General features: G+C 41.3%; 1 protein-coding gene across 8 annotated transcripts in view; it reads right to left on the bottom strand.

Annotated features, from left to right (window-relative positions):
* Window positions 1–12,543, bottom strand: part of glcci1a (glucocorticoid induced 1a) — a 42,202-nt gene that overhangs the window by 28,227 nt on the left and 1,432 nt on the right. For 5 of the 8 annotated variants that reach the window (XM_077548646.1, XM_077548643.1, XM_077548644.1 and 2 more), the window contains exon 2: window positions 1,315–1,444. The exons of 1 other annotated variant lie outside the window; for it this stretch is intronic. The gene's annotated coding sequence lies outside the window, so the exon portion shown is untranslated. Of the gene's footprint in view, window positions 1–1,314; window positions 1,445–1,654; window positions 1,717–12,543 lie in introns of those variants that run through there. 2 more of the 8 variants (XM_077548648.1, XM_077548647.1) reach the window with 2 other exon arrangements.

Genomic DNA, 12,543 nt, shown 5'->3' with positions numbered 1-12,543 from the left:
GAACTCACAAATCCTGCGAGAATTCATCTTGGCATGGTTAGGCATGAGTTGTAATGTGGCGAAAATATAGTAATCTTATTTGTTCCTTGTTACTGATAAGGCCACACTCACCCTTTCTACCAAAGAAAACCCAAACAAAAGTGAATTTTGGCACAATAAGCGGTTTGGTATAGGCAGTGAAATTATAAATTGGCACATTTCTCTGGTGCTACTTTTCCCACAGATGCATGTTCCTTACAAATGGGCCTTCAAGGGAAATAAGCAGGCTTTACTTGTGTTAAAAGTTATTGCAGTGTTAAAAAAGATTCTCATCCCCGACCTGGAGGGGGCACTCCCCCCTTTTCCGACTGAAGACCATGGTCTCGGATTTGGAGGTGCTGATTTTCATCCCAAATGCTTCGGCTGTGAACCGTTCCAGTGACAGTTGGAGATCGTGGCTTGAAGTAACCAACAGCACCACATCATCTACAAACAGCAGAGATGCAATGCTGAGGCCACCAAATCAGACACCCAACACCTAGGCTGCGTCTAAACATTCTGTCCATAAAGGTTATGAACAGAATCAGTGACAAAGGGCAGCCTTGACGGAGTCCAACCCTCAATGGAAACAAATCCGACTTACTGCTGGCAATATGGTCCAAACTCTGACATCGTTGGTACAGGGACCCAACAGCCCGTATATAACTTGACTTTTACTTTTTGAGGGGCCACCCTGCTTCGCAGTCACTGCTGGAATCAACAGACGTCTGAGTCAATCGAATCTGGCACATGACTGTTTATAGTGTGCATGCATACCTGTGCACCGCTTATATGCAGCCCTCACTATAGGTGTGTTTTGCTAGTCTAGACGGACTGTAACACATTTTGCTAAGACCAATCAATCAGAAGACAGAACAATGCTGACGTCATTGAGGTCCAGCTCACACAATGAATTTAAAATCTGATTGGTTATATAACAAGTCCCACTGTAAATATGGTTAATGTTACATGGGCAACTGCTGATTCTAAAGGTCCTGGGCAGATTAGATTGATATGCAGCACAGAGAGTCTTAAATTTAATTGGACAAAAGAAAATCTAATATTCAAGTGCTGAAAGCATTACAGCTAAGAGAAATGTTATAAAATCAAGAAAATGAAGAAAGCATGTCACAGAAAATTCATAGCAATTTCATTTTAAAATGTGAGCAAAAGGAATGTGTCCTTTTAGACTCGTCAGCAATATCATTCTGAAATGGAGAGGCAGGAAATTAGTGCCCTTCCAAACTTCCAAGTAGCATGGGATGAAGTACGCTCAGTAATGCCATTAATGCTTACCTGGATGAAAAACAAATAGTACTCATCGGAGAAACAAGGCCAGCAATCAATGAGGTGGGGCCCAATGACTGCAAATAGAGAATCAGACTGGTGAATGTCCTCTCTCACCACTACCACCAAAGGCTGTCAACTGTTGAGACAAAAGACACCAGGAATATCGTAACAATACAGTGACAATAAAAGTGTACAAAAAGTACACAATTGTAAAATATGTTTGCATTACGTTCACCAAAACAAAGATCATTGTGAATTACAATGGCTAAACTAGGTAGAAAGCACATAGACATAAAACATCGTTATCATCTGCATGGAGCAGCTAGTTCCACACTCAGTACCATACCGATTAGTTCAGAGAAGAGTTGAGACTTTATGAATCCCACTGCGGATCAGGCAGAGTAAACACGGCTGTTTTGGAACTTGCAGAAACCTCTCCAGACACTACAACCATGTGGATGTATTATTTATTAATTTCCTGAAGCAAAAAATTCAGAGGGATAAATGTCAACGGGGATCACCTTGTGCGTACGTCCAAAAGATCAGTTTAACGCCAACAAAGTGAGCCTTTCACCTTCATATGTAGTAAACATTTCCTTGGGGGGCATGCATGCTCCTACAGATGGCTATCTAGATCCCTTACCAGCCACCGCTGTCCCAAAGAGGTAAGCGATTGTCTTAATTATTATTTTTTTGCTTGGCGTTTGGCACTACCCTGACTGTCGGATGACAATAATGAATGAAGAGGAAAACTACTAAAATAGCGTTGCCACTGTCACTCGGACCTGTCTTGCTCACCGCCTGATTTGTTATTTTCTTGCCTTTCGTGCAGCTGTGACGTGTATGAAAATGTATCTGTAGGGCCTTTTCTGAATTAAGGAAACTGGTTTATAAGCGTGAAAGATATAATAATTGAAAGAATTGAGGAATAGCAAATGTTGTTGGTTGTGCCGAAGAATTTCCGAGTAGAATTACACACACAAAAAAGCAATACAAATTTACCCCCAACAACTACCAAAGACGTAAGACAAACAGATATGACAGACAGGGCATGTGGTGATAAAGGAAGGATAGCTTGTTGAAACTGGAGAATGTCCGTGTCAGTTGCATAGGACGGTGTTTTGAGGGGGAGAATTTTTTTTTTTTACCTATGGGTCAGGTTGGCTATTTTAACGTCTTTTTCAGCCCTCTACACTCAAGCCATCTCAACAACTGAACATTAGTATGTTCTTTGACGTCTATACCAATGAATTTGGCACCAGGGATATCATTCTCGGACAGAATTAGTAGATTTAGCGCAGTAGACATCTCGATAGTAGACTGTTTACATCCGTCTAGCATGACTAAGCCCGCCGAGTTTGACCCCCTTGCTAGCCTCATGAATATTAATTAAGTGTGGTGACGTATATCATGCATTAATCATCAATGAACAGTATCTGTCTGTCTTATACTGCCTCCAAGTGGCCAAGGCTAGCACAAAAGAAGGCACAGCATTTAATGGACAAAAAGTTATATTATTTTTAATCCTGGAGTGCTAAAGTTCATTTTTATAATACACACTACATTTTTTGATAGGGTAGGTTTGAAAGGATTAATGGCATTTCCATTAATATCAAGAGGTAAAGATGATTTGAGATACATGTGGTCACAGAATGAATTAAACTCTTATCTCAAGGCACTACTGTATTTCTTGTTAATCAACGGATAAATGATATGCACCTGTGATTATTTTTCTATACACTCTGTCCAACTATGTTGTAGCACCGTTTTTTATTTGAAATCCGCTGCTTGAAGTTTAAGTTTAACAACACTGCCACATGGTTGCTAATTGTGAGGTCGTGTATGATTCCTGCAGCATCAGTCCATGAAGTTGCCCATATATAATACATTGACGTACCTAAAAAATTTACAAAGTTACAGCAATTTTAATGTTGGTAGAAATCCCTAGTTTTGAGAGAAAGGGGTTTAAAGTTTTGGTACTTCATATGTCCATAGCAACCAGTACCTTAGGAAAAAGATATGAACCTGACATTTTCAGGAACTGTTAAAATATCAGCGGAAAGTCAATTCCAATAGCAGGCAAGGCCATTGTCCGAGATTTGAACCCTTTGAAAGTTTTGGAAGTTTGACCTCTCAACAGATGAAATCAGCTACAACTTTGAAGATCACATTCAGCTTACAATTCATCTTCTGAGGCATCAGCCAAAGTCTGGTTGTTTTATTGTTGCTCCTTGTATTTTATTGCTTAAATGAGGTCATGTTACCACAGTAGGAAATTTGATTGAATAATTTTGTGTCATTTAAAAGATTATTTGCCATTTGATGTGGCCAGTGATAAGTGCTTTATTGATAACTTATCATGGATGTTATATCTCAAATGCTTTTGGTCACATGCAGATGGGAAGTAACAAAGTACAAATACTTCGTTACTGTACTTGAGTAGTTTTTTCCAGTACTTTGTAATTCACGGAGTATTTATTTTTTAGAATACTTTTTACTTTTATCCGTTACATTTTTAAAACAGTATCTGTACTTTTTACTCGATATATTTTCAAAATAGAGGTCGTTACTCGTTAGTTTTGTTTTACGTGCATGACAACAATGAAAACGTGACGGCAGCTTTTGCGCTTGTATGTTCCTGGCTCGGCCAATCATATGAAGCATACACACGGTCCCTGACATCCCCGCTTGTGAAAGGCTCTATCTCAACCAATGAGATGACGCAATGGAGTGTCAAAGTTGAAACGAAACTGTTAATATTATGGACTCGACTCAGCTGCAGCTAACCAGTCCGCCCACCCATGGCTCGCTGTGAGTGAAAGTACAGAGTGACAGCCTGTCAGTCTGCTCTGCGGGGGGACCTGCAGCTGCTGGGTTGAGTTCGTCCCTCGTCATTGGACATGATTTTGTGTGTGAACGTAGTAATTCAATTCAAAGTAGAAACCGATTCATTAAAAAAGAGATCCCGAAATTGAAGATCATCTCTGTCTGTTTGGATTACAATTCGCCGGTATTCGGAGCGATGATAACATAGCTTCTGCTGCAAGGTAGGATGACTGTTCTGTTCACTTTTGTGCTGAACAGTGTATTTCGACTTTTTTTAGTTGCTGTGTACATCCATCCATCCATCCATTAGCAGATCCGTTTATCCTCACAACATTTATATAAATCATTTGTGAATTACGTTTGAGGCTAGGAAATTCGGGTTGTTTTTAAACAGTTGCGCAAGATGCAGCGCTAGCTAGTAGCTAGGCAAAAAAAAAAAAAACTCCCCCTGGTTAAGATGCATAGTGTCTAATAATTGCTTATTTTCATACACTTCTATTACAATTTTGACTTTTGTGCTGCTGGGAAATGAACCTAGAGACCTCAAGGAGGCTATTTGTGGAGAAATCTCAAAATGGACAAATAATGTACAACTGTCTAATAATGTTGAATATCTCCACGTTAATTCTCCCGACATGTGGACCATTTTGCCGGAGCGGGTCACAAATATGTTGAAATGAACAGTTTTTTTTAATTTTTTTTAATTTTGGTGCCAAGTTTGATAGCAAAAAGCTAACATTTGTTCTTTAACTTTAACCGAAGCGTGGCTGCCAGTGTGCGCCTACGACCCCTCAGACCAGCACCAAACATTCACACCTTCCATACACCAGTGTGAGTAGCACTAGAGGCAATGTGTGTTTAGTGCCAACGACACATGACTTGGGGAGAGTGGGGATCGAACAGCCGACCTTCTGGTTACTGAACGACCGTCTCTACCCCCTGATCCGCCAACAACTTCCCTTTCCAGAAGACTTAAGCACTTACATGGCGGGCCACGAGAGCCTTTGGGTTCCGCCATACTTGTTTACATTCAGCTTGCAGAGCAATTCATGCGGTGTTTGTGAGTTCACTAACTCCCGAGCCCGCTGATTTTCCCCGATTCATACACTTTACGGACCAATCACAAAGCAGTATTGTGTTTGGGGGCGAGATATGCAGCTGTGACGAACCCAGGAAGCGCCAACAAACAAACCTAACATGGATGAATGCTTGCTGTAGAGCGGGCCATCATGCGTGGGAATCACCTGTAGCTGTAAGTCCATGCACCTTCCTTTTTCTTCTTGGTCATAGGCTCTCCTGTGTTGTCTCATCACAGGGCCTTTATTCCGTTGCAAAGAAACTTTACAAATGTCTGTTTTTTACTCATTTTGCTAATTTGTCGATTAGCATCAGCGCTGAGACTGAGATAATTAGCATCTTGACATGCGTCAAGAGTCTGTTGTAAACTTTTCAAAATAAAATATTTTTAAGCCTTGGCTAATCAATTAACCGTAAGAACAGTAAAAAAAAAAAAAAAATCTTTTTCTCCAGCTGGAGACTTAAAAACCCAAATAAGAAGGAATTTACCTTATTTTCCGCTGTGCACCGTTTTTTTTCAAGAATTGATTATTTTCTTACAAATAATTCTATTGCTGATAAAACTGTTACAAAAATACATCCCATTATTATTAGTGACCATGCACCAGTCTCCCTTTCCCTACAAGTTGATTATACCTTTAAACCACCACCAACACGGCGTTTTAACATCTCACTGCTAAACGACGCAGAGTTTGACAAAATTATAAGAAAAGAGTGGGCAGACTTTTTGGAAATAAATGACTCTCCAGGCCTATCGCCATCTCTTCTCTGGGAAGCTGGGAAAGCAGTAATTAGAGGTAAAATTATATCATATTCATCTTATAAAAAGAAACAGGATCAAAAATTTGAAAAAGACTTGGGAGATAAAATTAAACAACTGACGGATGAGTACGCAATAAACCCAAATAACCAAATATGGACTGACTTACAAAATACAAAAATACAGTTAGACGATATGCTAACTAAAAAGACAGAGTTTATAATACAACAATTGAGATACAACAACTTTGAATATAATAACAAATCAGGTAAATTTCTTGCAAACCAACTTCAACGCAATCGGGAAAAATCTCTTATAACAGCTATTAAAGGGACAACTGGTGAATGCACACAATCACTAGAAGAAATTAATCCAATTTTTTATAACTATTATCGTAACCTATACTCAGAAACTAACAAGCCTAACCCTGAGCATATTGAGGCATTCCTCAGTAGCTTAAATATACCTCAGTTAACTACTGAATATAAAGATATGTTAGATGCGCCACTCATTATAAACGAGTTGTACAGTGCTCTAGATAGTATGCCTAATGGCAAAGCACCTGGCCCGGATGGTTATCCGGCTATATTTTTTAAGCACTTCTGGTTAATGCTTGCTCCACTATTCTTAAGAGTAGTAACAGAAATCAAAACTAATGGTTACATACGCCCACACATGAATACAGCAGCAATTAAACTTTTATTAAAGCCAGAAAAAGACCCCACCCTTCCATCAAGTTACCGTCCGATTTCACTAATTAACACTGATGTTAAAATTATCACTAAGGCTTTCACATCTAGACTAGAAACAGTAATCTCGACAATCATTCATAGCGACCAAACAGGCTTTATTAAAGATCGTCACGCTACTAATAATATTAGGAGGCTCTTTAACCTTACAGTATTAGCATGTCACAGCGGCATGATAAAAAGGCAGTTATTATATCATTGGATGCAGAAAAAGCTTTTGACAAAGTTAACTGGTCCTTCCTCTTTGCTGTTTTAAATAAATTTGGCTTTGGGAAATCATTTATCCACTGGGTGTCAGTATTATATGATTCTCCTAAAGCTACAGTTACTACTAATGGGATTATATCTCAGAGTTTTACTCTACAGAGAGGCACAAGACAGGGATGCCCACTGTCCCCTTTATTATTTGCAATATTTATTGAGCCAATTGCATTAGCCATACGCCAGGAAAGAAGGATTCAAGGAATTCACTCTGGGGTAACAGAACATAAAATTAATCTATATGCCGATGATATTTTACTTTATTTAGAAAAGCCTGCTATTTCGTTAGGGGAAGTATTTAACTTAATAACTAAATTCTCACAGTTATCAGATTATTCTATTAACTGGACAAAATCAACACTTCTACCTATTACAGAAAATTCATGGAACCCTGCAAGCCAGGACCCACACTACTCATTTCCTGTAGGTAATTTAAAATACTTAGGCATAAAAATCTCACTTAAATTAACTGATTTAATTCATTTAAACTTTTCTCCACTTCTGGATAACATTTATAGTGACTTGGAGCGCTGGAATAATCTTCCTATTTCTCTAATAGGACGAATTGCCACCATTAAAATGAAAGTTTTACCCAAAATAAACTATTTTTTCTCAATGATTCCATTTAAACCTACAGCTAACTGGTTCCAGTTGTTGGACTCAGCCATTACAAAATTTTACTGGAATAAAAAAAAAGCAAAGATTAGTCTATCTACTCTTCAGAAAAGTAAATCCAAAGGTGGTCTACCGGCACCAAACTTTATGTACTACTATATAGCTAACCAGCTACAATATATCATTCTATGGGCACAACCAAACAGAGATACTAACTGTTTGCTGGAACTAGAACAGAAGGATTGTAATAACCTCAGACTTCTAGATTTACTCTTTATTACAACATCGATTAAGCGACATAATTGTTTTAAAAACCCAATGATTTCCGCCACCCTGACTGCCTGGTGGAAGGCACTAGAAATTACAAAAGCCCAAGTGGAGCCCTGTGGGCTCTCTCCCCTATGGCATAACCCCGACTTTCAACTTAACAAGCAATCGTTTTATTTAGGTGTGTGGGAGCAGAAAGGAATTACACATCTCCACCATCTCTTCTCAGATAATATGTTTATATCATATACATCCTTGCTCTAAAAATATAAAATAAAAAACGGAAATTTTTTACATTATCTACAAGTTGAAAATATGATAAAGAAACAAATTACAACACTTCGGGGTACGCTCCAACCGCCTGTTTTAGCTAAAGATATTACCAAGCTTTCTCCGACAACAACAAAAAAAACTTTCAAAAATATATAAGTTACTTTCATATACTGATAAAATGTCTTTACCCATCTCAAAATGGGAGACAGACTTGTCTATAGCTCCGGAATCTGACTTTTGGATTCAAGTTTGTGAAAACGCATTTAAAATGACAAAACACACAAATTTACAACTTATCCAATATAAAATTATTCATAGAACATACATTACTCAATATATGGTGAAGAAAATGGGACTCTCAGACTCCGACATTTGTCTCCAGTGTTTACAAAACACTACAGACACTTATTTTCATGCTTGATGGTTATGTACTCCGGTTATGCATTTCTGGACTAAAATCTTAGAAAAACTTTCCGCTATCTTGGACTGTAGGATACCTTTATCTCCAAACTTGTGTTTGCTAGGCGACCTAACAACAACTGACTTACCACATAAACAATTTCAATCTACATTTGTAGCCCTTACTATCGCAAAAAAAACAATCCTTGTTAACTGGAAAAATAAACAAACTCTGAATATCGACCAATGGTCTAACCTCCTCATAAATCACATTTTAATGGAAAAAATATCTGCCTCAAATAAAAACCAAATATCAAAATTTATAGAAACATGGTCTACGTATATAGAATATTTTAACCTAATTCTGGTTCCTTAATTCTGCCTGTTAGCGAGAGCCACCACATCATGATAACTTACATTGATGTTTCTGTGTTTGGCAATTTGTAACTAATGGTTGTGTTTTTATAGTCAGGAAACCAGTTGCTGCCAACAGGATCGAGTAGATTCACCTCCAATGGGCACTAAGGGTTAATATTCGGATTCACTGCATGCCAGGGGGTTAATTCTGCTGTCCCCCCCTGGCTGGGTCGTGGGCGGGTCTGCCCCTCTGTTGGCTGCTGGGTGGCGGCTGCGTCTTGGCTGTTTCCTGGGTCTCTTGGGGGGTGCTGCGTTGCGGGGCTCTACCTGGTGTCCGGGGCGGCGCCGCCCCGGCGTGGTCCGTCGCTCTGGGCCCGGCGACGCGGTCCGGGGCATGTGGGCCGCCGGGGTGCCCCGTGGTCCCCTCTCCCCTCCCCCTTGCTGCCTCTACCTCCTCGCCTCTCCCCGCCCATCCTCCGCCTCCCTGTCCCTTCTCCCTCATCACCCTTCCTCCTCCTCTCCCCCTCTCTCTGCGGCCCTGCCGCTGCCTCCTGCCCTTCTTGTCGTCTCCTTCCCCCGTCCCTTCCCCCTCCCCTGTCCGACTTCCTCCACCTCCCCTGGGCCGGGGGCTCCATCCGTGGCCCGGGTCTCGGCGCTCCGGGGGCCGGGTGGGTTGGTGTTGTGCCCGCCCCGCTCCGGTGGATCTCCTGGCACCTCGGGCGGGCCCAGTATGCGGGGGGCGAGCCCTATCGCCCCGCCTGGCTGGTCCCACATGCCCGCCGGGGTCCTGGTGGGGTGGATGGGGGTTTGGTGGTTCGGTTGGGGGGGGGGCCCCGCTAGTCGCTCCTCTCAACTCACTGCACTAGTTTTGCACAATACACTTTTATAGACATATGGGGCACATAACACACTTGGGGGCCCCCCCCCCCCAAGTGTGTTATGTGCTGGGGGTGGGAGGGTGTCTGGGGGTTTGGGGGCCTGGGGACGGCTGGGGCTGGGTTGGGGTGGATGGGGGGGGGGGTCGTGGGGGAGCGGGGGCTGTGGGCCGGTGGGGTTCCTGGCGGGCCTGCAGTGCCCCATCCTGCTGTGTTGCGCTTGCCCTGTCCTGGCGGGTCGACGGCTCCCCTATTTGGTGGAGATTTTCATGCACGCCAGATCCACCACACCAGCATCTATCGAAACTCAGACACAATTTTCCTCAGGTCATTGAATCGGTGGAGGCTGGTGTCTGTGGATCTCACTCCGCTTCGTCTGTCCTTCCTTCCTTTCCTCAGTCTCTCCTTTGGTCTCTTGAGGTCTCCCTGATTTGTTGAAATTTAGATGTCTCTGGGGTTGGTGAAGGACTCTGGTTGGTGGCCTGGTGGGTGGTGTCTGGTCGGTGCTGGATTTCACTTTCCTTTCTTTTCTTTGGTCCTTTCTCGGGTTTCCTGACGGCTTCACGGCTCTGACTGGAAGTGTTCGGTTTAGGGAAACGGTATGGGATTTTTTTTTTATAGGTTTTAGGTGAACTAATGAATGCACGCACGCACGCACATACACATATTCACCCACATACAAAAAAAAATAAAAATACAAAAAATATATATATATTAAAAAAAAAAAAAATTAAAAAGGAGAGATGATGACATGTCAAATCGGTAAAATTACCGAATGAACAATACTGAGCTCTCCAGAAAGAAAAAAAAGAAAAAGAAAATTAACTCTTTCACTGCCATGGACGTTAAAAGACGTCAAGTAAAAACCTACGGAGGGCCGCCAATGACGTTAAAAGACGTCATCCAATTTTATTTTTATTTTTTTTTGGGAAACGGGTGGAGGAAAGCCTTGGCCAGCTGTGGTGAAAGTTTCAAGCAGATCTAGTTAGCCTAATGACTATTTTTGGTCCCTAGATGGCAGCAATGACTCTCTTTTGACAAGATTGGGTAGGCGTCAGTAGAAGACGTGAGGCGGAGCTAGAGGGGACAATGGCTGCGGAAGGGAAGAGAACATGGCGACCGGTTGCAAGCAGCTCACGCTCGAGCAGTTTTTTTCAAAGACGAAAAGCATCGACCAACGCTAAAGAGCACATTGATGACGACGATGATCATCATCGATGATGATGATGGTGACTCCGAGGTTGGAAGCATTGACGCAGCAGTAGAAGACGTGAGGCGGAGCTAGATGGCTGAAGAAGCGAACAATGGCGACCGGTTGCAAGCAGCTCACACTTGGGAATTTTTTTCAAAGACGAAAGGCATCGACAAACGCTAAAGAGCTCATTGATGACGACGATGATCATTATCGATGATGATGATGGTGACTCCGAGGTTGACACCGAAGTTGGAAGCGCTGACGCGGCGGCTATGACGACGTCATAATGGTTCACGGGCTAGCGATTCTAACACCGGAAAACGCGGAGCACAACCGAGCACGCTCAGGCGGACGTTCAATCGGACGACGAAGAGTGCATATTCATCGGAGGAGTGTGTACAGTCTGCTACTTGCTATTCCCCGGAAAAAAAGGCCGTCTGCATGCGAAACGGACAATGGAAAGTGAAAGTAATCTGTTGTGCAAACCCTGCTCCCTCTCCTTGCACGCAGGAGAGTGTTACAAAAAGAAAAACTGTATTTGAAACATCCACATAATTGTAAATAGTACCACAGTTGCACACATTTGTAAATAGTTTGCGAAATTGTTTTGTCAAATTGTTACACTGTTGAATGGAAATAAACGTATTTTGCAAACTAAAAACACTTTTTCATTGTTGGTGGTGGTGTATTAAAGAAGTAAAGCACTATTTAGGTGTTTGTGGCATCATTCATGGACAAAAAGAAGTGTACAATTCACTAGAGTGCATGAAATAACATTGTTTCACAAAAAGCTCTTTTTTCTGCGCTTTTTGTTTCAAAACAGAGCATTTCGGTGAAAGTAACAATTTTCTATTGTTGATTACTGAAGAACGGAATAAGGTAGAAACAAACTTTTTTTCTGATGAAAGATGAGTGTCCAATCTTTCATTTGGTAGTATGTGTGTTTCCATAGTCCAAACACAACATTTTCTGTGGACCTTGAAAGATCAGTCAAAATGCTTAAATTGGCTGGCACTGGCGACATCCCGTTTCTGAAAACGTCTGGCAGTGAAAGAGTTAAGGATGAATTCATGTTTATCTTGAAACAGACAAATCAAGTTCTATTCTAATATGCCATTTGAATTTGGCTCTGCAAAGTGTGCAAATTATTCCAACAAGCATCAAGCAAGTAAACTATAGTCCATGTTAATTCATCTTCCTGCCAGTGAGTCATTTAAGTTTGGCTGCACACTGAGTTAAAAAAAAAATAACGCTTTAATGAATTAAATTTCCAGAGTTAATGCCTTAATTTTGACAGCCTTATTGAATATATTAAGTACGTACAATATCAGCTATCTATTTTCACTTGTTTCCTCTATTTTTAACCCTAGAATGCTCTTTTTTTCCAGTTTTGCTTTGCTAAGGAACTATTTAATACTAAATTTATATAACTTGCCCCACCCTACCTCTCTGAGCTCCTCCAACCGTATGCACCTGCCTGGTGCCTCAGGTCAGCGGACCAGACATGATTGGTGATACTGAGGACTAAACGTAGGATCAGAGGGGATTGAGCCTTTTCAATTTTCGGACCCTCCCTAACGA

Source organism: Vanacampus margaritifer, chromosome 17 (genome assembly GCF_051991255.1).
Source record: "Vanacampus margaritifer isolate UIUO_Vmar chromosome 17, RoL_Vmar_1.0, whole genome shotgun sequence".
NCBI classification, from domain to species: domain Eukaryota; kingdom Metazoa; phylum Chordata; class Actinopteri; order Syngnathiformes; family Syngnathidae; genus Vanacampus; species Vanacampus margaritifer.
This window is presented reverse-complemented; position numbering and strand designations above follow the sequence as displayed.